At 52.1% G+C, this 24480-nt stretch overlaps 1 protein-coding gene across 1 annotated transcript in view; it reads left to right on the forward strand.

The window, feature by feature from the left end:
- ELP1 (elongator acetyltransferase complex subunit 1) overlaps positions 1-24480 on the forward strand; it is a 754242-nt gene that overhangs the window by 47614 nt on the left and 682148 nt on the right. The gene's annotated exons all lie outside the window — the stretch shown is intronic.

Here is a 24480-nt window from a genome sequence, read left to right on the forward strand (position 1 = left end):
CGAACTGCACCGAGACCCCTCATCCGAGCCGCACGAGGTCGCATACCCCTCGCGGCTCCGCCATCTTGTTGGCATCCACGTGACTCTGTGCACCAGCCGGCGCGACCCCGCTCAACCAGGCCTCGGCCCCAGCGAAGCCCCGACATCGAGGCACCACGAACTGGCCAGGGGGTGCCGCAGGAACCATTCACCGCCCCCGGCGGAGGACAGTATCGATGAGACCCCCAACTGTCCTCCCATCTCTAGGTGTGATCGCCCTGCAACTCTCTTGGGCCTGGCGCCTCTCCTGCTGGGCGTTTGGCCACCTCCACCCAGCCTCTCCGCCCCCCCCGGGCGCCAGGGTCCGGACATCAAAGGGCTCCAGACCTATATCTGGGGCGACCCCGCCACAGATCGGCAGTTGTATCCCGGAGTCGAGAGCCCTGCTGATTGAATCGCGGCTGACCCTACGGAGAAGAACTCTTGTTGGAACTATCACGAGCCCTGCAGACTGCGTCGCGGCTCCTTCTTGTGAACACCTTGAAGCCCCCCGGAACATCGGGGCCCTGCTGACGCTGTCGCGGCCCAACCTCGCTGAAACCTCCCTCGGAGCCCTGCTGACGACGTCGCGGCTCGAGCTGAGCAGAAACCACCTTGAGAGCCCTGCTGATCTGATCGCGGCTCTCCACGAACTGTACGCCAGAGCCCTGCTGACGCCGTCGCGGCTCGACCCCTCCGAGATCCGGAGGTCCTCCAGCTTGAGGATAAGAACTGGGCCCCAGGTACCCTCGTACCGAGCTCCTGCCAAAGACTGTCCCGCTACCCCTACCCTTCCAAAGAGACACTAAGACTTTTGGTGGATCCCTCGATCCCTTCGTGTAAATATTGATCTCGTAACCTTTTAATGCTGATAAAGAATTGCTCGTCTTGAGACAACCTCCTTGAGTCCTGTGTGGTGGTGTTACTGTGCTGGTACATGATAGGAGAAGGATCTCTCAGGAGACTGCTCGGCTACTTTGTGCAGTGTGAGGGCCCCCCTTGGTGGTCTCGCCGACTCCTCGGGGTCCGCCTTCCAACATTTGGTGGCCAGCGACGGGATCCGAGCCGAACGCAGTACGTACCAGCCAGTACCCACTAGCTACCCATCCAGGCGAACAGAAATTATGAGCAGCCAGGAAAACAACGCGACCGTGGAGTTCCAGCCCGAACGGTTGGAGGAATATACGCACAAAGAATTAAAACAGTTCTGCAAAGACAAAGGCATTGCAACCACCGGCCTAGGTACCAAAGAGGAGATGCAGAAAGCTCTGAGGACCTGGCTGGAGGCCGAGGCAGGCCACTCCCAGGAAGAAGGTCCCTTGCCCCTGACTGAGGCCACATCAACCGCACTGACTCCGGCAACCGGAGGAAGAAAGAGCCTAGAAACCGGCCTCTCCGAAGAGGAGATACGAGAGCGGGAGAAGGTCCGGAACCACGAACTAGAGCTCGCACGACTGCGGCTGGACGGCGAACTCCAGCTGGCGGAAAAGAAACTGGCCCTAGAGCAGCTACGGCTTCAAGAGGAGATAGAAGAGAAGAGACGACACCGAGAGTTGGAGGAAAAGAAACTGACCCTTGAGCACGAGCGCAGTCTCAAGGAGCTCGAAATCAAGGCCAAGAACGGGGGGACCAACACCCCCAGTACTAGAGACACCCTACCGCCTTCCGAGACCAAGGTACATATCCCGAAAGAGGTCGTCAAGGAGTACTATAAGAATGACGACATCCAACAATGGTTCAAGGCCTACGAGGTGGCCATGACCTCTCATCGGGTGCCCCGAAAAGACTGGGGCGCCGGCCTGTGGGGGCGGTTCCTGAGTGAGGGTCGAGACACACTGCTCCAGCTGCCGGAGGAGGTGATGACCTCCTACGATCACATGAAGGAGGCCCTGCTCACTCGCTACGGGCTAACCGCGGAAATGTACCGCCAGCGGTTCAGAGACTCCAAAAAAATCCCGGGTACCACCTGGGTGGAATATGTGGACTTTTTCAGTCGGGCCCTAGAAGGGTGGATCAAGGGTAGCAAAGTCACCACCTACGGGCAGCTGGTCGACCTCATCGTGTGGGAACATCTCTCCAACAATTGCTTCGTGGAACTGAGACAACACCTCCTCGACAGCAAGATGACCGACCCACGAAAACTCGCCGTCGAGGCCGATCGATGGGTCAACTCCCGGGTCCCCCGGAACTCAATGGGGGAGTACCAGAGGAACCCCACCGGACCCCCCCGCCAACACGGTGGAGGGGGAGGGCCGAACAGGAACCGGGACCCCCCCGCCGGGGCCCCCAGGAGCCCCCCTCGAGGGCCACCGCAGCAACAACTCTCCCCGAGCCTAGCCCGAAGGGGGGCGCCCCCGGCCAGACCCGGACCACGTCCACCAGTAACATGCTACGGCTGCCAACAAACCGGACACTATGCCAGCGATCCGGTCTGCCCCCTGAACCGAAGAAACGGGGCCGGCGGGCCCCCGCCCCGACAGCTGGCGGCCGCCGCCCTGGGAGAGGGAGAAGAGGAAGAAGAGACCCTCGACCGAGGGACCACCGAATGGGAGCCGGCAGCCATGTCCCTGGTCTGCCTGGGTAGCCGAGAAATGGTACCCTGCACCCCCATCCCAAGCAACACCCAGAAGTACAGGCAGCAGGTCACGGTCAATGGACAACGGGCCGAAGCCCTTCGTGACACCGGCGCCAGTGTCACCGCTGTCCGCTGCCACCTGGTGACCCCAGAACAGATCCTACCCAATGTGCTGTGCCCCGTCCGGACGGCCGACAACAGCGAAAGCCTGTGCCAGATGGCCCTGGTCCCCTTCGAGTGGGGAGGGGTGACGGGCCTGCTAAAGGTGACGGTCCGCGATGACGCCCCCGTAGACTGCCTCCTGGGGAACGACTTGGAGAGTTCCCCCTGGGCTCAAGTAGAGCGACGAGAGCACCTCCGAATGCTGGGACTATCCGACTGGGCCTGCGCCATCACCCGGTCCATGACCACCCGGGCCCCCCGCTCGTCCTCGGCCTCCGGTGCCGCCCAGCCCGAGGGGCTCGCACCCCCCCCCCCCCCGCCGGCGGCGAGGGGGAGGCGGACACCGACCCTGGACCTAGTGAATCCTCCCCCGAAGAGATTGCTTCCCCGTGCGCCCTACCAGAGCTGACACAATGGCGACACGAAGGGGGCCCCACCCGGGAGCAGTTCCAGCAAGAGCAGCAGTCCTGCCCCACTCTCGAAGGGGTCCGCCAACAAGCGTCCGCCCAAACCAATGGGGACCAGACCGGCACCCACTGGGTCTACTGGGCCGAGGGCCTGTTATACAGTGAGCAAAAAGTGGCAGAACTCGGGGCCAGCCGAGTGTTGGTGGTCCCCCTCCGCTTCCGGGAGTTCTTGCTCAACCTGGCACATGACGTGCCCCTCGCCGGACACTTGGGGCAAGACAAAACTTACAGCCGTCTGGTGACCCACTTCTACTGGCCCCGGATGCGGAGAGACGTGGACAACCACTGCCGGTCCTGCCAGACCTGCCAAGCCAGCGGGAAGACGGGGGGTCGGGTCAAGGCCCCCCTCCAGCCCTTTCCAGCCGTCAGCACCCCGTTCGAATGGGTCGGAATCGATATCGTGGGGCCCCTGGACCCCCAGACCGCCCTGGGCCACCACTTCATCCTGGTCCTCGTGGACCACGCCACCAGGTACCCGGAGGCGGTCCCGCTAAGAACTATAACGGCCCCCGTGGTAGGCCGGGCCTTAATGGGGATCTTCTCCCGAATGGGATTTCCCCGCGAAGTGGTGAGCGACAGAGGCACGAACTTTATTTCCAGATACATGCGGTCCCTGTGGCAGCAGTGCGGGGTCACGTACAAATTCACAACCCCCTATCACCCTCAGGGGAACGGACTGGTTGAGCGGTTCAACAGAACATTAAAGGGAATGATCCAGGGCCTGGAAGAGCCCCTCAGGCGGAGATGGGATGTCCTGCTGCCATGCCTCCTGTTTGCCTATCGGGAGGTCCCGCAGAAGTCCCTGGGGTTCAGCCCGTTTGAACTATTGTACGGACATCCGGTCCGCGGACCGCTCAGCCTGGTCAAGGAGGGCTGGGAGACGAAGCCCCAAGACGCCCCTCCTGACGTCTACCGATACCTCCTGACCCTCCGAAACCAGACCCGCAAGTTCCGAGCCATGGCCGAAGCCAACCTCGAGGCCAGCCAGGAGGACATGAAGCGGTGGTACGATCGGAACTCCTCTACCATCGAATTCGAGCCAGACCAGAAAGTATGGGTCATGGCCCCGGTTGAACCCGACGCCCTCCAGGACAAGTGGACCGGGCCCTTCAAGGTAGTGGAGAAGAAAAGTCCCGTCACCTACCTAGTCGACCTGGAGTCCCCCCGGAACCCCCTCCGGGTTCTACATGCTAACAGGCTGAAACCCCACTTTGCCCGGACCGAACTGAGCCTGCTACTGGCGACCGACGAGGGGGGCGAGGACGACTCCGAGCCCCTGCCCGACCTCTTGCAGTCCAACGTCGTCCTCGGCCTCCGGTGCCGCCCAGCCCGAGGGGCTCGCACCCCCCCCCCCCCCCGCCGGCGGCGAGGGGGAGGCGGACACCGACCCTGGACCTAGTGAATCCTCCCCCGAAGAGATTGCTTCCCCGTGCGCCCTACCAGAGCTGACACAATGGCGACACGAAGGGGGTCCCACCCGGGAGCAGTTCCAGCAAGAGCAGCAGTCCTGCCCCACTCTCGAAGGGGTCCGCCAACAAGCGTCCGCCCAAACCAATGGGGACCAGACCGGCACCCACTGGGTCTACTGGGCCGAGGGCCTGTTATACAGTGAGCAAAAAGTGGCAGAACTCGGGGCCAGCCGAGTGTTGGTGGTCCCCCTCCGCTTCCGGGAGTTCTTGCTCAACCTGGCACATGACGTGCCCCTCGCCGGACACTTGGGGCAAGACAAAACTTACAGCCGTCTGGTGACCCACTTCTACTGGCCCCGGATGCGGAGAGACGTGGACAACCACTGCCGGTCCTGCCAGACCTGCCAAGCCAGCGGGAAGACGGGGGGTCGGGTCAAGGCCCCCCTCCAGCCCTTTCCAGCCGTCAGCACCCCGTTCGAATGGGTCGGAATCGATATCGTGGGGCCCCTGGACCCCCAGACCGCCCTGGGCCACCACTTCATCCTGGTCCTCGTGGACCACGCCACCAGGTACCCGGAGGCGGTCCCGCTAAGAACTATAACGGCCCCCGTGGTAGGCCGGGCCTTAATGGGGATCTTCTCCCGAGTGGGATTTCCCCGCGAAGTGGTGAGCGACAGAGGCACGAACTTTATTTCCAGATACATGCGGTCCCTGTGGCAGCAGTGCGGGGTCACGTACAAATTCACAACCCCCTATCACCCTCAGGGGAACGGACTGGTTGAGCGGTTCAACAGAACATTAAAGGGAATGATCCAGGGCCTGGAAGAGCCCCTCAGGCGGAGATGGGATGTCCTGCTGCCATGCCTCCTGTTTGCCTATCGGGAGGTCCCGCAGAAGTCCCTGGGGTTCAGCCCGTTTGAACTATTGTACGGACATCCGGTCCGCGGACCGCTCAGCCTGGTCAAGGAAGGCTGGGAGACGAAGCCCCAAGACGCCCCTCCTGACGTCTACCGATACCTCCTGACCCTCCGAAACCAGACCCGCAAGTTCCGAGCCATGGCCGAAGCCAACCTCGAGGCCAGCCAGGAGGACATGAAGCGGTGGTACGATCGGAACTCCTCTACCATCGAATTCGAGCCAGACCAGAAAGTATGGGTCATGGCCCCAGTTGAACCCGACGCCCTCCAGGACAAGTGGACCGGGCCCTTCAAGGTAGTGGAGAAGAAAAGTCCCGTCACCTACCTAGTCGACCTGGAGTCCCCCCGGAACCCCCTCCGGGTTCTACATGCTAACAGGCTGAAACCCCACTTTGCCCGGACCGAACTGAGCCTGCTACTGGCGACCGACGAGGGGGGCGAGGACGACTCCGAGCCCCTGCCCGACCTCTTGCAGTCCAACGTCCATGATGGATCCATCAAAGGTGTCCAACTCGCCTCTTCCCTGACCCCGGAACAGCGCGCCGACTGTCAACAACTGCTGCAGGACTACGCAGCCCTCTTCTCCCTCACCCCGGGGGTGACCCACTGGTGCGTCCACGACGTCGACACCGGGGAGAGCCCCCCCGTGCGACACAGAGCCTACCGGGTACCCGACCGAGTGCGGGCATGCATCCAGGCCGAAGTAGCAAAGATGCTGGCCCTGGGGGTCATCGAACCCTCCGACAGCCCGTGGGCCAGTCCTGTCGTCCTGGTGCCAAAGGCCGCAGCCCCCAGCCACCCCCCGGAGTTACGATTCTGCGTGGACTACCGGGCCCTGAATGCAGTGACCAAGACGGACGCCCATCCTATACCCCGGGCCGACGAACTCATCGACCGCTTAGGGGCCGCCCGCTACCTGAGCACGCTGGACCTCACCGCCGGGTACTGGCAGATCCAGCTCACCCCCGGCGCCCAAGAAAGATCCGCCTTTTCTACCCCGGATGGGCATTACCACTTTCGGGTGATGCCCTTCGGAATGAAGAACGCCCCGGCCACTTTCCAAAGACTGGTAAACAAGGTTTTGGCCGGGCTCGAGGCCTTCAGCGCGGCCTACCTAGATGACATTGCCGTGTACAGCAACCACTGGGCGGAGCACCTCCTTCACATCAAAGCCGTCCTGGCCGCCCTCCAGCGGGCCGGGCTCACGATCAAGGCCAGCAAATGCCAGATCGGCCACGGATCCGTGACCTACCTGGGCCATCAAGTGGGAAGCGGGCAGGTGGCCCCTCTCCAGCCAAAAATCGATGCCATCCAGGCCTGGGAACCCCCCACTACCCAGACCGCTGTCCGGGCCTTCCTGGGTCTCACCGGATACTACTGGCGGTTCATCCGGGACTATGGGAGCATTTTTGGCCCCCTCACAGAGCTCACGTCCAAAAAGCAGCCCAAGAAGGTGCACTGGACACCCCGCTGCCAAGCAGCCTTCGAAACCCTAAAGACAGCAATGTGTACTGCCCCTGTGCTGCAGGCCCCTGACTACAATAAGGAGTTCGTGGTGCAGACGGACGCCTCAGAGTATGGGATCGGGGCCGTCCTGTCACAGGCCGATGAAAAGGGGCTCGACCGACCAGTGGCATTCATCAGCCGACGGCTGCTGCCCCGGGAGCAACGATGGAGCACCATCGAGCGTGAAGCCTTCGCTGTAGTGTGGGCCCTTAAGAAGCTCCGGCCCTATCTCTTCGGTACCCACTTCCGGGTCCAGACCGACCACCGGCCCCTGCGGTGGTTAATGCAAATGCGGGCCGAGAACCCCAAGCTGCTGCGGTGGTCCATCTCGCTGCAAGGGATGGACTTTGATGTTGAACACCGGCCCGGCAATGACCACGCCAACGCCGACGGCCTGTCCCGCTTCTTCCGCCTTGACGAGGAGAATCCCCAAGGAGATGGGTGACTCTCCATGCCTTCGGCTGGGGGGACGCCTGTTGGACCCGGCCTCGTGGCGTGGTCCTTACCCCCGTGCATTGTGCCCGTTCCCCGCCCCGGCCTTCACGGGCCACCCTTCCGAACTGCACCGAGACCCCTCATCCCGAGCCGCACGAGGTCGCATACCCCTCGCGGCTCCGCCATCTTGTTGGCATCCACGTGACTCTGTGCACCAGCCGGCGCGACCCCGCTCAACCCGGCCTCGGCCCCAGCGAAGCCCCGACATCGAGGCACCACGAACTGGCCAGGGGGTGCCGCAGGAACCATTCACCGCCCCCGGCGGAGGACAGTATCGATGAGACCCCCAACTGTCCTCCCATCTCTAGGTGTGATCGCCCTGCAACTCTCTTGGGCCTGGCGCCTCTCCTGCTGGGCGTCTGGCCACCTCCACCCGGCCTCTCCGCCCCCCCCGGGCGCCAGGGTCCGGACATCAAAGGGCTCCAGACCTATATCTGGGGCGACCCCGCCACAGATCGGCAGTTGTATCCCGGAGTCGAGAGCCCTGCTGATTGAATCGCGGCTGACCCTACGGAGAAGAACTCTTGTTGGAACTATCACGAGCCCTGCAGACTGCGTCGCGGCTCCTTCTTGTGAACACCTTGAAGCCCCCCGGAACATCGGGGCCCTGCTGACGCTGTCGCGGCCCAACCTCGCTGAAACCTCCCTCGGAGCCCTGCTGACGACGTCGCGGCTCGAGCTGAGCAGAAACCACCTTGAGAGCCCTGCTGATCTGATCGCGGCTCTCCACGAACTGTACGCCAGAGCCCTGCTGACGCCGTCGCGGCTCGACCCCTCCGAGATCCGAAGGTCCTCCAGCTTGAGGATAAGAACTGGGCCCCAGGTACCCTCGTACCGAGCTCCTGCCAAAGACTGTCCCGCTACCCCTACCCTTCCAAAGAGACACTAAGACTTTTGGTGGATCCCTCGATCCCTTCGTGTAAATATTGATCTCGTAACCTTTTAATGCTGATAAAGAATTGCTCGTCTTGAGACAACCTCCTTGAGTCCTGTGTGGTGGTGTTACTGTGCTGGTACATGATAGGAGAAGGATCTCTCAGGAGACTTCTCGGCAGCGCTCGGCTACTTCGTGCAGTGTGAGGGCCCCCCTTGGTGGTCTCGCCGACTCCTCGGGGTCCGCCTTCCAACAATCACTGTGAATGGACATGCTTGACCTTCTTTACCTCCAGCTGTTCCTTCCTGGTTACCTCTTCAGCCTACTTCCTTTCAGTTTGGAGTAGTGCGTTCTCCATGGCTATCAGTTCTTTTCAGTCATTTTACTGTATCTTATTTTGATTTGTATGCTAATTCCTTGGATTACAACCTTGAAGACCTCTCACTCTTTCAGGGAAAATGCCATGCAGCTATTTACTTAAAGATATTTTGCGCTTGCCTCCCTTAATGTGACTTTGAAGGCTGGATCTTCCAAAGAAGTGCACTGTAGGTGCAAACTTGATATATGAGTTTGAATCTTGCCCATTTATTCCAGTGAGCAAAGGGTTATAATTGGAAATAGGCCAGTTTATGTATTCCACATGTCACCTATGGTTGTAACATGGTAGAAACAAGGAACTGTTCCAACCTCACATGCAGATCATAGGAAGGAACGTAAAATGAATGCTGCCTGAGCCAGGGATTTCTAGCCCACCAGTCATCAATCGTTGACCAGTGGGGTAGACATTCTCGGAGAGCCCTAGTATTGTGTACTGGCTCTGTACCTAATAAGGACAGTGTGATCTATCTAAATGGGTGTCAAGGACACACCTAAGTTAAACAATTTTGTGAACTTAGTCACGAAGGGTGATTGTTCTAAGTTCATATCATAAATAATACTCGCTAAAAATAGGGTCCAAGCTGATCTACCACACCTCTGGTTGAGGGGCATCTGCCAACTTCCAGTCTCTGGCAGTGTCTCTCTTAGCCCTATCCATAGTAGGGTTCATTTGTACCTAGTGCCCTCAATGTCTCCTGAGATATGTAGCAAAGCAAGTTTCGGGTTGTTGGGCAGGGGCCACCCCAGAACTCTGCTCAGACAGGCCATTACTCCCGTCCAAAATGGGGTAAGGCCTTGGCAGGTCCAAACCGTGTGGAAGAAGTATCCTTTATGGTTTATGCAGCACAGGCAGGGGGGTAAGGCAATTACACAGATTCGCCACAGTTTGGAACGTGTATGGTAAACCCTGTGTAAGTACTTGAATTGTATAAGACGGAATTGGGCTGCTATAGCTGCGTCTCTGGGGGAGTTGAGAGCTTCTCACCAATCCTCGTCATCCAAATATTCAAGGTCTCTCGACCAGGCTTCTCTTATGTCCGGTAAGGAGTCTGGGGTGTGCATGGCCAGTGATTTGTATATTGTGGACAATGTGACTGTGAGAAAGTGCCCTCTTTCTTGCATGGTATGCCCCCACATTTTGCTGAATTGCTGATGTACTTTGACTGAGTGTGCCCTGGGCTCCTGCTAATCAGTTACCCAGGGCCTATGTTCCTTCCCTAAAACTGCATTTAATCCTAAACCCAATTGGCACCTCTGGCCACATGTCAGCCCCTGGTAAATGGTACCACAGGTACCAAGGGCACTATGACCAGAGAAGGCCTCTAAGGGCTGCAGCACTTATTGTGCCACCCTCAGAGGCCCTGTACCCTGACACTCACACACTGCCTTTGCAGACTGAGTGCCTTGGTGCTGAACAAAGTGAAGAGTCAACATGGCACACATCCCTGTGTGCCATGCCCACAAACCACTGCCCTGACATACAGCAGTCGCCCCTCTAGCTGGGTGCCCTAAGCCAGTGGAGAGGGTACAGGTGCATGAGCCCAGTACCCCTACAGTTCCCAAATCCATTCCTGGGCACTGTAAGTGCAGTGCTGCCATTAAAGAGTATATGGTGCTGGGAGTTTGTCATTACAAACTCCACAGCACCATAACGGCTACACTGAAGACTGGGAAGTTTGGTATCAAACTTCTCTTCATATTAAACCCACACTGATGCCAGTGTGCTATTTAATGTAAAATGCACAACAGAGGGCATCTTAGAGATGCTCCCTGAAATTCGACCAACTCCTAGTGACCTGACTGAGTGGCTGCTTAGGCTGCCACCACCTGACATGTTTCTGGACCCCTGGGTCGAGAGCTTGCTGCTCTGGGGGGCCTGAAACAATGCACATCCTGGGACGAGGTGCCAAGCCTCCTCCCCCAGGATGGGCAGGGTTTACGAAGGAGATGCTTCAAAGGCATGCCGCCTTTGTGAGCCTTTCCAGACCATTTGCTGCTTTCAGCAACTGGTCCCCCCTGGTTATACCCCCCACTTTGGGCGGGAAAACCGGCTGGAAAAACAAGTGAGAAAGAGAGGTGTGGCCACCTCTGCCAACTCCACCACTAAGGTGGGGAAGGCGAGGTGAAGCACAACCTTGAGTCCCCGCCATCTTGAGGATGGGTGACCCAGCCAACCAGGGACAGGCTCCTGCCCCCCTCCCACTGGAGAGTGGCAGAATAGCGGGTGTACCCACCCCAGGGAAGTGACCCATTGGTCCCTGCCCTTTACCTACCTATAGCACCCCTAAATTTAGTATTTAGGGGCACCCTGAACCTTCCTTCCTCAGATCCAGCAAGAACAAGAAAAGAAGATAAGAAGATGGACGAAGAGCCGTGCAGAGCTAACAAGAGGACGACGCCCTATGACTTGGCCCCAGCTCTACAGCGCTGTCTCCCCTCGAACCTGCTCCTGAGAAATCCCGGCGTGTCCAGCAGCCAGCAACCTCACAAACCCCGGAGGACCTACCTGCCTTCACTTTCCAGACTGTTTCTTCCGTGAACACCGGACGTGTTTAAACTGCAGCTTCTGGTGCCAGCCAGGAACCGCGAATCCATCCCACTCTGCACCTGCCGAACCTGCCTGAGCTTGAGTGGAAAAACACCACGAAGAGGTCCCCCCGGCGAGCCTGACCCGAGATCTGGCAACTCCTGACCTGCCTCAAGCCTCCTGACGACGCCTGCAGCCTCAATCCAGAGGACCCCCCCCTACCGCGACCAGAGGGGTTAAGAAAATCCAATGTCCCAAGACACCCCTGCACCCGACGCCCCACGGCCTTGTGTGCCCAAACCAACGGTGCCTAACCAACCCTCAACATCCCAACTTACCCCTCGAAGTTGTGGTCGCTCCTGGAAGATCCTCATCCCCGAGCCTGCAGTGTTTCTTTGTCCTGGAGAATCTCCATTGAAATCAACAGGGCACCCGACCTCAAAACAGCACCCTGCACCCGGCCGCCCTAGTGCCGCTGAGGGTGCACCTAAGGTGCTACTTTGGTCCCCAACTTGCCCTGAGCTAAACCCTAGGAGCTTAGCTCCTACAACCCCGTGGCCTGCTTGCCAGCAGCCACCAACCGGAGCACCCCTATCCTTCATAGGATAACATTGGGCCTCAACACTCTGCACCCGGCCGACCTAGTGCCACTGAGGGTACAACAACAGTGCATCACTGACCCTGGGAGACCACTGAGTCTAACCCCAGAACCCCAACTCCAAAGACCAAGTACTTACCTCGAAACCGATAACCTGCTTTTCCTCATAGGATAACATTGACCCTTTTCCTCCCAAAAAGTTTCTGTCAACTTTTGAAATACAAGAATATTCTTTAAAAATCGTACATCTAACTAAAACGCGTTTTCTCAACTGTTTTTAGGAAATGTCCCAGTGCTGAATCTAGGATCCAACACTGTGTTAGAAAAAGTAATCCGAAAAGTAACTTGCCTACAATTTATTGAAAAAACCTATTCCTTCCAATGTACTGTATTTGCTAAGTGTTGCATTCTGCTGCTCCCCTGTAAATCAAACAAAGTACCATTCCTATTGCATTTTCAAACAGTTCTATATCCAGTAACTTATTACTGAAAAGTATTTAATGCTTACCTGTTCCAGGCTTGCTTGGTTCTAAAAATAAACAGTATATTTTTTATACAAAGACATTTGGCCTAGAGTTTAGTTCTTGAGTGTGTGAATTCATTTCCTGACTGAGTGTGTACATCAAATGCTTAACACTGTCCTCTGATACTGTCTTACTGCTCGACCAAGCTACCACTTTAGAGAGTAAGGTTCTATCTAACTTTAACCTCTGCCTACCTCTGGAGACTCTTGGACTCTATACACACTGTACCTCACTTTGGTGTAGTATATATAGAGCCAGTTTCTTACAGACATGCATGTGGGCTTGAGAGCACCTGGTCCTCCAGGGAGCTGCACTCTGAAAGACCTTTCAGGTTCGATGTATAAGGGTGGAGCACATGCATGAGTTGTGTTTAGCTGTAGAACTGGGTTCTTTGTCACTCAATCCCTGCCTGTAGATCTGAGCAGGACTTAATGGTTGTTCCTGCCATGATATCTCCCAGGGTGGTGATCCTAATAATGTCCCACTCCTGGAATCCCTCTAAGGATGATACCTGTGGAAGCCAATGTCCGGTCCACTGTGAGATTTCCCTCATGAGGCACCCACCCCAGCCATGTGCCAGCAGAATGTCATTCCAGATTTGGTAGACCACTCATGTCGCTGGGGGTACTGTCGAGAGAAGGGGGCTGTAGGAAGCTGGCTCTCTATATAATGTAACAAAATTAGATGGATTGTGCAGAGAGTCCAGGTATTCTTTTTTTAATGTACTGACGCTTGCTTTTACAATCCTAAGGTGCTCTGTTTGTGGTAGTGTGGTCGAGCAGTCTTGCGCTTATCAGAGGGGGATGTTAGACATTAGTTGCTTACACAGAGTTACTAAATGAGACAGACTTCAATAATAAAAACCAAGAACAATTTAGAAAAATAACAATTTGTATATTAATGTAGATACCAAGATCTACAAGATTTGGAAAGTACTTTTTTAGTAATTATTTTCAGAAACACAGACAATTGAGCTGTCAGATTTGAGGCATGAGCCTCGAAGGCGGTAATGTTATCCTATGGGAGAATCATACACTTACAATCAAATTACAGGGTTGATCTTCTGTACTTCATGTAAGTAGGGGCCAAGGTCCTTGGAACCACCAGCAGTTTTGTTTTACCTGCTCTGGTGTGTCCGGGTGCAGAGGTACTGGTCACAAGGGTAGTCTTGAACAGTACCACTGAAGTCTATGGAGAAAACCTGTAACAGAAGAAGATTGCAAGTGGGGACTTGGGGACAAGTCCCTTGGAACCTGAAGGGGTGCTCTGAGCAAGGGTGCACCACCGGTATGCTCGGACTCTGGCTGTGGGGCTCGGGTGCAGAGGTGTTTTGTCTAGTGGGTCTGTTGCTTTGGAGGCTATCACTTTTTAGGACCATCTGGAGATGGGGACAAAACAGGACCGCAGGGCCACTTTCAATGATGGCCTCTCTGTTGCTGACGTCCTACGTCGGTATGTCATTCTTGGCGGTGTTGGTGTCCGGGCTGGACACTGAACAAGCTTTGGCTGCTGCAAGGGCTCCGGTACTGCGGGTATTGGTGCAGGGAAGCTCATGGGGGTCCTGGTGTCTCTAAACGTGGTGGAGAGATGGATCAGACCTTCAGGAGGACAGTAATCTCTTCTTTGGTGGCTGATGTGTTGGTGGAGCCAGTGGTTAGCAGGTCGGTGTACCAGATGTTGCGGTTGGTGTCTGCAGGCCGCAGAGAGGTGGCTTCTCTACCTCAAGGAAGATGCTGGCTGGTTGGCAAAGTACTGACCGCCATCTGAGGCTTTTGAAGGGTGCAGATATTCAGGACGAGTCAGGTGTTTGCAATTGTCAGAACAGGAGCAGACAGGCAGGGTTTGGTGCCAAGTCCCCAGCTAGTTCTCAGTTCTTGCATTCTTCAGCTCTTCTTTGTACTTCTTCTTCTTTAGTCAGGTGAATCTGAGTTCCTGGTGTCAGGGGGCCACCTAAATTCTGAATTTAGGGAGGTTAATGGGAGAGAATGGTAGTAGCCACTGGGCTACTTACCCTTGGGATCACTATACCCACTATATGACCACTTCCTGTGGGGAGTGGACATAACCCTGTTCCAGAGTTCCTAATTCCACCAATGACAAAAAAAGATGGTGTTATCCTTCTTTTGTGGCGCACATCATGCAGCTCACCTTAAGAGTGTGACTGGCCTGGTGGTGCAACACGACTACTTACATAGCTAATGTCCCGCCTGTCCTGGTGCCAAATGGACCTCAGTTCAAGGGGTGGCATCTCCCCGGTCTGAGGGAAGCCGGGTCACATAACAAAGGTGGGGGCGGCTTTGAAGCCCCCCTGGCCTTGATATGCTAAAGCACTATCCATTCTGCTGGAGGAGGTGTGAACACCTTCCTCCGGAGCAGGCATTGTTTCTGGCCTCCGAGAGCTTGGGTTCTCACCTACAGGGGGTCCAAAGCTTGTCTGTAGTGGCAGGCTGGTTCGCCCCCGATATTTCAGACCCACGGCTTGGCATGAGAAGCCCGCGGGTAATATCATAAAAGCTAGGAGACGCGAAGTAGATACAGCCACAGGCAGTAGCAGCAGCGCTGCTTGCTGCTTTTCGTTCACTGTTCCATTGCGCCTGCAGCCTGTAATGTGCTAGGAGAAGTGGCTTCTCTATTTGTCCCAGGCAGACTTGTTGAAAGCGCCAAGCAGCCTCTATTGACCACAGAGGTCCATTGGGTTCTCTCGGCCCTGAGGGAGAACTGTGCTTTGATCAACAGGTTCACATGAGAAGGGAGTAGCCTGAGTCAACCCACAACCCACACTGATCTCTGGTGATTCATTGTTTCACGGAGGAGGCACTCCTCCACCCACTAATGCCAGCCTGCTTGGATATGATGAGGACCATATTGAAAGCCAGGTTGGGACTGGTGGCTTTTGGTGGAGATTGGAGAGGGGACTGAACCGCCAGGTTTCTCTCCGGGAAGGTAAGTGCTCCGTGTTTAGTCTTGATTATTAAAGGCACTAGGATTACCCCTCCGGTTGGGGGTCGTTGGTTTGATTCAGGTAGTTGGAAGTCTTCCAAAGCTTCTTTGGCTCGATTAGCTTTCCTGTGATGCATCTCAAAGTGGAGTTAGTTGACTATGTGAAAGCATTCTAAGGCATCAGGCACTTCCGCCAATTCTAAGGCTCCAGCTTTGGCACAAAGGGTAAAAAAACACAGAGGTCAGGCAGCGACATGAGCTTTCTTGTTACAAAAGGACTTAATGATGGCTGTGGTTACAGTAAATCTTGATGACAATCTGTCATCTCCAGATGCCACTGAACAATCTGTTCTCGAAGAAGTAGGCTCCATTTCTCTGCAGGGTGGCACAAATCTCCTCAATACTGGGGCCCTCATTCCCAAGCAGATGGTTGGGGGAAATACAGTTGTGACCTCTTTGGAGCCCAAATTAATCCTGGGGGAAGCATTACTGAAGCATTACTGAGCCGCAGTTAATTTGGAGGAGGAAACGCTGCCACTGACCACTTGCTTGCCTACCTGGTACTAACGAAGCGGAGCCCTGCAGTCGTGGTCGCACCCGCCGCCGTGCCTTCACATCGCGCGGCCGCGGAGCGGTGCGGACCACAATTTCCAGCTTGCCCTGCGACTCCGCCCACTGCCTGATTCCCGCGCCGGAGGAGCTGAAAAGAGGGCAGCTCTCACTGGGGAGCGGGGAAGCATTACTGAGCCGCAGTTAATTTGGAGGAGGAAACGCTGCCACTGACCACTTGCTTGCCTACCTGGTACTAACGAAGCGGAGCCCTGCAGTCGTGGTCGCACCCGCCGCCGTGCCTTCACATCGCGCGGCCGCGGAGCGGTGCGGACCACAATTTCCAGCTTGCCCTGCGACTCCGCCCACTGCCTGATTCCCGCGCCGGAGGAGCTGAAAAGAGGGCAGCTCCCACTGGGGAGCGGGGAAGCATTACTGAGCCGCAGTTAATTTGGAGGAGGAAACGCTGCCACTGACCACTTGCTTGCCTACCTGGTACTAACGAAGCGGAGCCCTGCAGTCGTGGTCGCACCCGCCGCCGTGCCTTCACATCGCGCGGCCGCGGAGCGGTGCTGACCACAATTTCCAGCTTGCCCTGCGACTCCGCCCACTGCCTGATTCCCGCGCCGGAGGAGCTGAAAAGAGGGCAGCTCCCTCCGCCTCGCGGACGCTCGCGGGCGGCGCAGGGCGGAGCCCGGGCAGAGGGCGGGCCGTCTGTGGCCGTCCGGGGCTGGCCGAGGCTGGGCTGGGGCCCCCCTCTAAGCTGTGAGTGCGGGTAAGTGGTTACTCACTGCATAATGAGTAAACACGCGAGCCCCCCGTCCACCACAGCTACCATCGTCCCTACATGTGGAAATCTCGTCACGCTTACCTCCTCATTTGAGTATATGTTGGAGGATGCTGTAAACAGAGTTAACAAGGAAATCGAGATCACTGAGAGGAGACTTTCTATGGGCTATATACCCCCATATCAACGACAGCTAGAGGGCCCAAGTGAAAACGAAACTGAAACTGCGACTGTGATGCCTGTACCATTAATCCCTACTGTAATCATTAATAAGCCAGTGTACCCTGGAACTATTAGCGAGGCCCACATAACCACTCATGCTGTAATTACCATTCCTGACTCCCAGCAAAGTCCTAAAATCACAAGTGATAATAACCCCACTACAATATCAGAAAAAACCGTGGGGGAGAAAAGGAAGAGGGGCCCCGGTAAACTCACTAAAAGTAAGAGGAAACAGCCCCCTTGTAACAAACTTCAACCGACGCCTATGAGTATGTGGTCACGAAGCACTGACGACCCTGGTAGGGTACCTACTGACTGCATCGTGTATCCAGCAATAAGCACTCCTGATCTTACAACTTTGGTAACGGCTCGTACTTCTATTCTTACACAAACTGAGCCTGTGCCAAGGGACGCCCCACATGCAAACCCGAACGGGAATTTAATCGACACCATAGTGGACTCCACTTTTAACCGATTGAAGGACCTAATGGTAAACCAGTTTAATGTTATTTTTAAAAGACTTGATAGACTGGAAAGCATCATAAAAAACGAGGAAACTAAGAGAAAAGGGTCCATGATCATTGAACAAACCAGAGGCGAGAAGCATCTAAAAGATCTCGATGCTCTCCATAATAGACTTCTAGAGGGCATCAGTAATAGTGCTCCGCCTGGACTAACTAGCGTGCGTAATGAATGTACTGGGAGGGTTAATTTAAATTTATCATTAACCAATTCCACACAAAGTCCCGCGACTAGTCTGTTGGCACCACACAAGGCACACACCTTGAACAACCCTCCTGGTATTTCGGTACCCCCCCCCCCCCCTATCGTACCAACCGTAATAGCTACATCCGGACCTGTAAAATCAGCCCCTGACACAACCAACAGATCTCTAGTCACCCACCAGGTTTATAAATGCACGGAAGTTACCCTTCAGTTGCCTCCAGAAGCCTGCCCCTATGTAACAATACTAGCTGGCGTACCCCCCCTTAGACATAATCAGACTGTGTCCTGGGATGAGCTCAAAAATAAATGCATGGACTGGATATGTAAACATAAGGGTGTTGGGTGGGAGATTGCAAACGACATCCTAATGGTTCGCAGGGTGGCCTGGGTGGGACCTTCTACCAAACACATCATGGGTGACTGTATAGTCATATCCCTTAAGGTCTCCCTCATTGGCTAAATGGTTGTTGAACGCCCCATGTGATCCATTTACCAGATCCACTAATATTATTCTTGTACCACTGGGCTTCTTTTACAGACCCCGAGTAAGACCATACAATAATATCAATTTGGCACCCCAGTTATTTAATAGGTTTAGCACCCTATCTGACCTGGATAACCAGGATTGACCAATATACAATCATATTATCACTGAAACATCACTATTGAGCCCCCTGCGCGACAATCTTGATATAGTTGAACATAGCCCTACTGATAATCCCCAGGGATCACGGACGGTTGAACCTGCATTAGTCATTTCTTCTGCGACCACTGTTTCTAAACTTTATGATCAAAACCTGAACATACTTAGTTGGAACATCGCAGGTTTGAAAGCTAAACTGATTTCAAATGAATGGGTCAATATGGTCAATCGATTCGATATTCTGATGTTCCAAGAAACTTGGTGCACTAGCAGTCTACTACTCGAGGGATTTTCATGCTATAACAAACTTGCACCTATCCCTAATTCTGGTAGACCAAGCGGGGGTTTATCCATATGGATAAAAATTACTGAAGGTAATAGTATCAAATCCATAGAGACTAACAATGATAACGTCCAGGCCTTGATTTACATGCACGGAATTACGGTCTGTTTAATTAATTTTTATAACAATGATTTCATATCTATGCCTAACAAAAATTTTATTAGGTTATTCGAATTTATCGATACTCTAACGCAGGATGAAAAATATGGTAAATTAGATGGCATTTGTCTGGGGGGTGACTTCAATGCCCATCTGTATAACAGCATAGATACATCTGCCACAAGCAGTGCTGGGAAAACTCCTTGCAGAAGAGGTAATGAATTGTACAACTATCTATCTACCCACGATTTAGTCGATGTAATGGTAAAAGTTGGCCTCGACCCAGTTAACCCCCCACTGCCTACTTACAGAGGACGTGGCTGCTCATCTACCATTGACTATATTTTTATTTCAGCTTCACTCGAAATTTTTTTAGTTAAGGCCGAAGTTTTAGGTACTAGCTATAGTGATCATAACCCAATTTTTACCATTATTAGATTTTTTAATAAATGCAGAAAACGTAAAGAAATAGGGGCCAAAGACCTGACACTATCCACTGACAAGTTGAAAGTCATGTGGAGAGGGATAGACAATAATGCCTTACTGGCCCGCATTATAAAATCCCACCGCCCATCTATAGAGACGTGTTTGTCTAGCACTTGCCCCGGAGCAGACATTATTAAGGCTTTTACTATGTTGTGTGCTGGAATAAAATCAGAAATCTCGAAACCAGTCACGACTCAGGGCAAGAGCCCCAGATGGTTTGACGACACTTGCTCTAGGGCAAATAGGTCCTTACGTTACGCCCTAAAAGCCGAACCCAGGGATATGGCATTAGTTAAGCTCTTGAGAGCGCGCTATAAGAACGCAATTAAAACTCGCGCAGAGGTGGTGTTAAAGGAACGGTGGTATTCCCTCGCCCGCGCTGCAGCTCTCAAAGACGTAACGGGGTTCTGGAGGGAGGTGAAAGCATTTAGATCCTCAGGATCAAACATCACTCCCATAGGCTGCAACATATCAAGCAACGTATGGGAGGAGCACTTCTATAAAATTTATTTAGCTAATCCAATAAGCTCTGACTATCTCCCCTTACCTTCACACTTAACTATACTACTGTCTGAAGTTGAAGATGCCATACACGAAAGCGCAGGGAATAAAGCACCCGGCCCAGACGGTTTGTCTATCGACCTCATTAAATCTGAACCTGATCTCTGGTCCCCTCTTTTATGTAATGTTTTTAATAATCTGATAAATTCCCCCATCCCAGAAACATGGACCACAAGCATAATAGTACCCATTTTTAAGAAAGGGGACAGATCCAACCCTTGTTGCTATCGCCCAATATCCCTGATCGACAACACCCTGAAGATCTTGGGCCGAGTCGTTTTTAATAAAATCCAGAACTGGGCCGAAGAGGAACAAATCTTAAACTGTTGCCAGCTGGGCTTTAGGAGCCACGTTGGCACAGTTGAACAGTGTCTAAATCTAAACCTTATATTGGGGAAATACACAGTAGCAAAAAAAGTACCCTTATATTTGGGTTTTATGGACCTAACTTCAGCGTTCGATTTTGTTAACCGTTCACGCCTATGGGAGATCCTCTTAAACTATGGATTGGACAATGCACTCGTACACTTTCTGGCATATCTGCACAGAGACTTGAAAGCACGGGTGAGGATTAACAACGAAGGCGAGGTTTCTAGGGACATTTTAAGTGGCAGAGGGGTCAAACAAGGGTGTGTCTTGGCCCCTCTGCTTTTTATTCTTTATATTAATGAATTGAACAACTCTTTGATCGAACTATCTAGTGATGTACCTAAAATCAACGGCCAATTGTACCCTGCACTTTTATACGCAGACGATGCGGTCCTTATGGGCCGCACACCTAAAGTTTTACGTATTTGAATCTCCGGTTTTGTATCTTTTATGGGAGAGCTGGGATTATGTACCAATTTTAACAAATCATTTATAATGTCTTGCGGACCCAAAAAATACTGTACAAAGAATATAAGGATCGGAACAGATCTCTTAAAAAGCACGAGCACCTTTCCCTATCTTGGTTTAGTCTTTTCTGACACAGGCTCATGGAAATCGCATGTAGCCAGAGGTAGAAATAAATTAGGTTTGGCAATTAACTCTATAATGAGCCTGGGACAACCAAAAAAGGCAGATGTAGTGACCCCACTACTGCAGATCTACAGAACCCAATGCCTGCCTACTGCGACTTATGGCTCTGAAGTATGGGGGTTCGCGGACTGCAGTGGGATACAATTAGAAGAAAATAGATTCTGTAGAAGGTTACTTGGGGCACAAATCTCATCACCTACCTTTCTGTGTCATAAAGAATTGAATCTACACTATGTAGAAGATTTTATCAAATCTCGCCCTGCCTTATTCTGGCTGAAGATATGGCGCAATCCTGCAGCCATCTTAACTCAACGAATTATAATGGATTGCTTGAGTTGCGATAGGGGCAAATATATACCCTGGCTTAATGCCGTTCACAAAAGCTTGACTAGCATACATCTAGAACATAGCTTTTCCTCCCCCCTTGCCGCCGAAAATATAATCCTAAAATCAGCAAGGGACGCACTATACGATCTATATCGCACTGACAGTGCAAAGGCTGAGTTTAGTAAGCCCTCTATTATTAGATACATGTCCATCCCGAGAACAGCTGATACCAACTATTCAAAACCACAGGAATATTTAAGAAAAAATATTGGGAGATGGAATAGGTGTCTGCTTTTTCGCCTTAGGGACAACAGTGTAAAATAACTCCTATGTTTCCCTATCGGCTTTAATAAAAATCTGGAGGATACTGTCTGCCCATGTGGCAATGGCTGCAAACAAACCTTACTACATTTTTTGTTCTCCTGCTGATTCTACGTAAGGTACACTAAACATTACCTCATCCCCCACTTTAAAGCATATGAGACGACTAATTATATCTCTGCATATGAAGAAATATTACAATTGGGCAGTGAGGATATGATCTTTCGTGTTAGCTCCTTTTTATCAGCAGCTGTTAAATCTCGAGCTTCTATGCTTACCTGCTGATAAATGTTATTAACTATTAAAAGGTGCTTATTATGGCTAAACCAAGATATGCTTATTCTGTTCAAAACAGGTTATTGTAAATTGTCCATCTGCACTATAACTATGTTTCCGTGCTTGCTATTTTGCACAGTAACGTTGAGGTTATCTCTACAACTTACCTTAGATACATTATTGCCCATCTACTATTTAATAAGATCATCATATACAGGGTTCTCAAATGTACGCAATGACAAAATTTTGATTTATATAGTTGGATGTTTACAAATTGCCTATTTGCACAGCACTCTAAAGTTCATATTTTGCGTCTTTGCACAGCTAGATTGTTGGTCATTGTATGAATTACTGGTTAAACCCATTCCCCTTTTTAAATTGTCTTTTTTAGCTATGTACCTGTTCTATGATATTTACCTTATAATTCATTATATGTTTTATTTTTATCCCGAGTGAAGACTGTATGCTATATGCTTATAACGATGTTGTACTTTTATGGATCTTCATTGAATCCGAATAAAGTTATTAAAGTAAAGTAAGTAATCCTGTGCCTCGGCTCAGGTACAGTTAAGGAGTATCTTCTGTTAAAAAAAAAACACAGGTGGCACTGGGGCTGTTGTATTGAAGGACTCAGTCAGTTACTTCTTCCCTTCTCTCTCTAGTATCTGCTTTGGCTTCACTGGATAATGTTGATTCTCCGCATTCATCTTCATTGGCTCTTTAGGAGGCTGTATCTGCTGCTTTGCAGTTGAATGGATTGGCGGCAGAGCCAGGGGAGGGGAGAGCTGGGCAAATTGACGGTTGACGCTTTCCAGCAGGGCATTTGAGTCCCACTATGCAATTGGAAGTCAGAAATATGCTCAGTCTCATCTTGGATGAGATTAGGAGGTTGAGGGCCTCTCCAGCATCAGCATCAGCTTACATGCCAGGCTGTCTAAAATTGAGTATTCTATTGCCCAGCCCCCAGAGATGCTAAAGGAGGGTGAATTCCAGATGTCTGAGTTGGAGTTCAACTTGATACGAGGCAGATGGAAATCGGCCAGTTCAATAAACAACAGTCCTTGCTGGAAAATAAGATTGAGAACTTGAAAATCATTCACGCCATTCCAGCATGCGTATTGTTAGGGTTCCGGAGGGCTGTGAGGGCCAACAAATGCATCAGTGGGTCGATTCATTAATTTCAACCCATTTTTATGCCAGAATTGTCTGGTGATTTGACACAACAAATGCCCATTGTGTCCCAGCACAGAGTTCTCTCGGCTCAAAATACCGACGTACCAGTTTGGTTACTTTTGGGGATTATTGAGTCAAAGAACAAGTATTGTCAAAGGTAATTCACCAGAAGCAGTTTTCTACGCCTGAAGTACCCCTGTGCCGCATTTTTCTGATTTGTCTGCCTCTGCAGCCAGACGGCGAAAGGACTTCGTTAAAATGCTTCATTTATCTAAAGCATAGGGTTGACATGAAACAATTGCGCAGCAATCTAAATTGAAGGTTTTGATAAAGGGGCAATTTCTTATGTTCTTTAATGTCTCTGAGGCACAGAAGCTCTTGCAGCAGATTTCTAATAAGACCTAAGAGTGAGTGCCATAAACTGTGATATATAGTGAATATTACTGTCTGTTGATATAAGGGATCTAAGCAGCTGATAGCTGCAGATTTCGTAACTGGGATCTTTTTTTGACTGGTTATGTGTGGGGTGAGGGGTGTGGGTGCAAAAGGGTGCAGTGTCAAGGCACCCAACTTAGTAAGGTGCACTCTGAGAGGGGTATTGTGGGCACTTCCCCTCTCGCTGGGGTTAGGGTTTTTTTCTGTGCGTTTTCTCTATGGTATGTTTTTGTGTGGTTTTCACTGGGGGGGTTTCAGGGTGGATAGTAAGGGTGGACAGTAGGCACATATAGCAAAACCTGAGCAGATTTTTAAAAAAAAATTCCATTGGAAAAGGCTGGGGGATTTCAGAAAATGTATTTTTATATACATCAAAAACTGAGCAGTATTTTCGGAGTCCCCTTCAGATAACGTTGCAGGGCTCTGAAACAATTCTTTATGTTAAAAATGATGTCTGAAAATCAGTCACAAAGTTAGAATTTTTTCGTCCAATTTAAACGGTATGGTTAATAGGCGTAAATATGGTGGATTGATGAGATGGCTGAATTATTTTTCCCCTGAAGTATTGTTTTTACAAGAGACTCAACTTGATGAAGGTTCATATACCAAGGTAGTATTCTCATGCTTTGTTTGCCTCAGCTGTAGGAGGAGGTGTTGTGATCTATTTGGGTAGAGGTTTGGATAGGGTCCATAGCAACATAATCAGATCTGCATAGTCGCTGGCTTTGGGTAAAGGCTATTGCAAATGGACTCCCTCAGAAGTTAGTAAATCACTATGCTCCATTGGTGGACAAACATGAACCTCTGTTGCTGAGCTATAAGATTGCATTGGGAGCAGTCCGGCCGATTAGTTTGTGGGGGTGGAATGATTTTAATTACGTTCAGGAGCTTTCCTATGATACCTTCAATAGAACAAAAAACAAAACCTCAAACTAAAAAGGTTATTGATACCCTTAGGAGTGATTTCCACTAATTAGATCCATGGAGGTCTGACCACCCCGGTATTCAACAATTCACTTATTTTTCATGTCGGCATCACACTGCTTCTTGTATCGATTTGATACAAGGGCAGGGCCTGATATCTGGGCCAATTCTTGTTCTGATCATTCGCCTTTCTCAGTA

Source organism: Triturus cristatus, chromosome 2_1, assembly GCF_964204655.1.
Source record: "Triturus cristatus chromosome 2_1, aTriCri1.1, whole genome shotgun sequence".
Classification (NCBI taxonomy): domain Eukaryota; kingdom Metazoa; phylum Chordata; class Amphibia; order Caudata; family Salamandridae; genus Triturus; species Triturus cristatus.